This window comes from Argopecten irradians, chromosome 14, assembly GCF_041381155.1.
Source record: "Argopecten irradians isolate NY chromosome 14, Ai_NY, whole genome shotgun sequence".
NCBI lineage: Eukaryota > Metazoa > Mollusca > Bivalvia > Pectinida > Pectinidae > Argopecten > Argopecten irradians.
This window is the reverse complement of record NC_091147.1, coordinates 13,004,071-13,010,085: the sequence shown is the minus strand read 5'-3', so window position 1 is coordinate 13,010,085 and position 6,015 is coordinate 13,004,071.

Below are 6,015 nucleotides of genomic sequence, written 5' to 3'. Positions count from 1 at the left end.
TCTTCAGTAGCGTAAAATGACGCATCAAAGCGGAGACACGGACATACAGTAATATATAGATGTGTAAATGAGTAATTATATATAGCTCACCTGAAATTGATAAATATTGATCTAATGAAATGATATTCATAAATTATTCCATCAGTCGGAGAGAACTCGCACACTCCCAGGCATCTGAAATACAGTGATTGTTTCCAGCTGTTTTTAATAGACATGTTATGGGGGTTTACTTGCACGCAATAAAAATGATCGTTAGCCTTAATCAATATTAAAAAATACACTGTAATCATATCAAAGTACTGAAAGTACTGCTGCGGTAAAACTTCATGGATGATAGGAGTTGATTCGAGTGTTAAAGATTGATAAGTCAATGGTTATATTATCAGTATAACTGCAAATTGGAAAACGATCCAAAGAAAACAGGACTTAAACTAAGGCTGAAAAACTAATACAAATAATTGTTTTTATTTGGTCGTAATAATTTATCACATTGATTTATTTTCTCACATTTTGTACAGGTCTAGTTATTCTAAATACACATAATGCATTTCAGTGCAGAACCTTCAATCAAAGAGGAAGTATTTATGTTGTCAAGTTTATATAAAGAAAAGTTTCAGCATTATGGTGACTTGTAATGTCAAATTAAATTGATTTTTTTTTTGTTAAAAACTAAACAGGCATTCTTCAGATATCAAGAAAAAACTTACTGGTTATATTATATAAAAATCTCATATAATGTTTAAGCAATACCGTACACGTATTTGACCTTTAATGACTAATATGAATGACATCAAGGATTTCCTTTTTAACAAAAATGTATCTAGCAAGTTTAAGAACACCATACTATCTATAACTACAAAAATTAATGGTTGTCAGACCGTGTAACATATAAAACTAACGTATATTGTCATAAAGGATGACTTTCATGCTTCATAACTTCACTAATACTACTTTGGCAACATATCAGGGAGAAAGAGGGGAAAGAGAGGGAAAGAGAGAAAAAAATCTCTGTCAGCTATCAGCTGTTTACCGGTATATGCTTTATCAAGTTTCAAGTACATGAATGTATATATATTAACTATAAAACTAAATAACCTGAGTTAATTAACTAAACGACATGTAAATGGCACGAAGGATGTTTTTTGCAAAACATGTTAATATTTTTTTCTCTATGTCTATCAAGTTTGTAGTACATTACAACATATATTCTAACAAACGGTAACGGCACGAGTTACCTAAATGACAGATATTGTCATCAGTGTCCTTTTCTAACTACAATTTGTAAATATCTTCTTATTAAACATTATGGAAAGTTGTTCAGCAAAATTTGGAGCAAGGATAGGTCCAAAATTCGGATCGCAAATTCACTCAGAAATTTTACTTTGACATGATAATTTACTTTGAAATTTGACTATTGGTTCCAAAACTGTTTTCATAAGGCTTGAACATGATAATTTACTTTGAAATATGAATATTGGTAGAAAAACTGTTCTTATAAGTCTTGGTTCAAGAAAAACATAATTGTAGTATATGATTTAATGAAGGATAGTGACACGCTTACTTTTTACTGTTTTGATGAATTGATACAAATCTATCAGATTAGTACTAATTTTGTGGAATATCACGGTTTTATTATCTGCTATCAGAGAATACCTGAATTAGGCTGACTCTGAAATATGTCAAATTTGTTTCCTACTTACATTAAACATTTCATATTGATCTGTACAATGTAATGAAAAAATAACATACTCCTACCGGGAGGAGAAGATGGGAAGACTTAATTAGTTCAGTCGAATCATTTGAAATGGGTTGATATTTCTAAAATTTCCTTTACAGTAACGAAAATTATAAGCTTCAGTGGTTTCAATATATATTATAGCAGATTCACTCAGCAATTTTACTTTGACATGATAATCTACTCTGAAAAAAACATTGTGTTACAAATTATATAAGTACATTTGCCTAGTACAGAATAGTACGTACATGTATTACAATTTCATTTATATTTTAAACACCTCCGATTTTTTTCATTTAATTTGCATAAACAACCAAACGATAAGATTTCGTTATAAAATGACACTTAATCCTCTAAACAATAGAACAGCCAACTCTAGATCACTGCTTATTGTTTTGATGTGGTCATGATCAATGTATCACACCTTCACGCTTGGCTGCACACTGCTACAGATACGAAGAGATGTATATATGGGGTGGTTATCTATCCTTTAATGTTTGAAATATTTTTCTCGAAAACCCAGCTCCCTACCGCTCCGAACCTCTGTAAATGAAAATGTGTATGAGCAAGGGACGTCAGAAACATTACATAACATGTGTTGAGAATATGTATAACAGTATTTACATTAAAACCTATCTATTAAAACCACCCAGTGGTCTGAGTAAAAGTGGTCTTAATAGCGAGGTGGTCTTAATTCTGAGGTGGACCAGGTTTCTTCTATGATCATGACGATCAAGAACAGAAACTCTGTATCCTAGCTGACCGGTACATAATATACCCGGTATGTACTGTATTTTTGTTTCAAAATTGAAATTTTATGAAAAATGCAATATACATGTATATATAAATGTATATTATATATATATATTTTTTTTAATTTTTTGTTCAATTTTTTGCATTTAACACATTTACAAATACATGGGACATCAACATAAACTTGACATGACATATACATTACATTTATATAAAAAAAAACATAAGAAACATAACATAGCATGCTGAGTATGTACATGTACGTGTGGGGAAAAACCAGTTTGATATATTTTGGTTAAGATAAATTTGCAAAATACTATATTTGATTAATTAGTTTTGTCGGCCATTAGAATCTTAATCATATCATATTTTAATGCATGCGTATCTAATCAAAACCAATAATTTACAAATATTTTTTAAAGTTTGATAAATTAGGGACATATAATGACTATACCATTTATTTCTAGAGCATAGACATATTTTTTTCATTAAATACAGTTAATGGTGTGTGCTTATTTAAATCTTAAACTGAATTTCACTGAAGTAATTGTTGACAATCTAAATGAAAATACTTTTTCTAGACATTACTTTCTATTATGTTTTAATTATAATTCAAATACATATCGTTAGTTTAATCAGAGATTTAGATAGTTATTAAATTATCTATGTCTCTGGTTTAATTATCACATAGTATCACCTGAGGTAAATGAGAATCTATGTGTTTTAAAATTGGTATTGATCTGTGTAAATTATTATTAATATTTACGTAAATCGATTTTAATTATCCCGCCATGTGCAATGATTGGTCAAGTATTAACTTACGATCACAATCGGTAAAGTGTTTGAAAGATTACTGTGCAATAGTCAAGCGTACTTTTTAACCAATGCAAAACACCGATTGTTTACCGCAACAAAATAGATGACACATCTATTGAAATGAGATGATTGACGTACGGTACTGCATAAATATCTGAAATAAGATCAATATATCTCATACATTAAAGAATTTTAATTCCATTGGCGTTACACGTATGAGAAAGAACTGCCTAAATCGTTCGATCTCGCCACCAGGGCTATCGAAAGAACGTTGCATTACTTGTGGTTTCGATCACGTCAACTGCCAGTCACAAGTATGCAAATGATGGCGATTAACACTCTCCTAGTACAGGTAGATAATCTGATAATTAGGTCGACGGAAACAAAAGACTGACTGATGTACCTGCGGGTAGTTGTTCACGGGTTGCTGCGTGCGGGAAGGTGAGGCACAGCGAGGTGTGAAGTCACATGTGCCTGTGGTCATAATCAAAGGGTCAATTAGTGTTAATTTAGTGGTCGTTGGGACTATGAAAATTGGTCGTAAAACGGAATAGGCGGTGTGATTGTATTTCTGAAGAGAAAAAAAATCGGAACTGAAAATAAGTGGCCGTAATAGTGGGATGTTCGTAATTTAGTTTATATGCTATACATGTCTATGTTTGGAATAAACTTTTGGAAAATAAAAATAAAATAAAACAAAAATAAATATAAAGACAAAATAAAAGAATATTTTCAAGCATGGTGAATTAACAATAAATAAAAATATGAAATTAAAAAAAAATAAAAACAATCTGCCGACGATAAGGGTTGAACCCGGGCCGTCAGCATTGAAAGCTCAGAACTTACCACGACACCACGTGTATCTGTTACTTGTCTAGTGAATATTATTTAGTTAATAATGAAATGCAGTTCACTATATTTTCTTATTTTCTTCGCAATCCACTTAAATAATATTGATGCTGCTGAATAAGTTTACAGAATGATTCTAAACTAGTTTATATTGTATCTGGGTGCAAATTACAACTACATATACCACAAATGTGTGGTTATTCAGTTTATTCTTCACGACACCAGCCGGGGGGGTAAAAAGCTAGTTCCGGAATTGCGATACCAATACTGGTAAAACCAAGTTTTACCGTAAAAAGTATTATGGATGCGGTCGATTAGGGTTTAAGAATTTGTACCTGCCTGCCCCTATTGTCAAGAACTTAAGAGGCGACTAAATTTAGGATCTTATCTTTTCTCTTCTTCCTAACTCGACTTTCTATTTCCTAATGCTTCCCTTGCCACCGCCTCACTTCTTGGGCTTGAGTTGAGCGTTCGCCCTCTGTGAGGAAGGGCTCTGGGTTCTGTCCCCTGGCCGAGACACACCAAAGTCTATTAAAAAAGTCGGTTAGTTTCTGCATCACTGACTTAGAGCTCAGCATACAAGGAGTGGGACGACTGGTTCGCCCGTTGTCAGTATAATGTGACTGGGTGTGGATGTGTTGCTTGGTGTCTTCGGCGGCATTCTTCATAGTGAAGTTCCATATACAAGAAGACACTATAAAAAGGCCAACATTTCCCAGGCACAACATACCAACTAGCTGCAATATTGTAGAAGACACAACATGAAGACCCTGGCCGAAGGTATAGTAGGCCGGGGTACGTATAACACGCAGCATCCATGGGAGTAAGTCCGAACTCTGAATACGATAGCCGTTAATTAATCCAACAAACATTTAAAATTTTCATATCATCAATTTTAAAGTTCACGACGAAATGTTTTCTTGTTTGTTTGTTGGGTCTATTTTTTTTCTTAAATTATTATAAGCTAATTATGTTAACCAGAATTCTACATTCGAGAATATTTATCAATTGATGGAAAGAAAAATTATTTAATTAGGAAAAATGCATGCAATTATTTTTGAAAATGTTTTAGCTGGAAAAAGGCCTGGACAAAATGTTTTCTGACTGTAGGCATGAGACGGAAAATTATCTGCCATTTGGCCCCTAAACTACAATGGCAAATTTTTAAAACTAAGACCCCGAGAACCGTTTATTTAGACACCATTCACACGTCTATATTGACGGTTTGGCGGGTTTCAAAAAACAATTAGGGGAGCCTCAACATTTCCATCACTTCAGACTTGTAATTTAAGAAATTATCAGATTTTTTTTTTGGGCTTCGTGCATCTAAACTTATTCTCCAGATTTGAAATTGATTCAAACACATCTAGCATCTTCTCGATAACCATAGTGATATTCTATGTGGTTATCATCGGGGGTTTGGGACAGGGCGCACTCAGGATCGATAGGTAAAGGTAATCTATGAAGTAGTTGTCTTTCTTTTTACCTTCAAGGTGTATATATAAAGGTCGGAATCTCCTTGCTTTGCCCCAGATTCAATAACCCCATTTCAAAACCTTCTTTTCAAGAAGAGGCCTATGCATCATTACGGTCATCTGGCTATTGGCCCAAACAGTATTTTGTCAAATTATACACTAGTGGGGAACAGCATTCTTTCGTACAATCGACAAAAGTATTAAATGGGCTGAAAATGCTTACTTTTTTCTATGCTTGCAACTTATAAATTGTCCGTTTGTAAAAACAGATTTTTTAAAGTGTTTTATAAGCGCCATGTACTTTAGGCCACATTAATCTGGGCGATGTAGACCTTTTACCATATTGAGATGTTGTTTTAGAGATTTTCTTATGTTTTACTTTCTTGT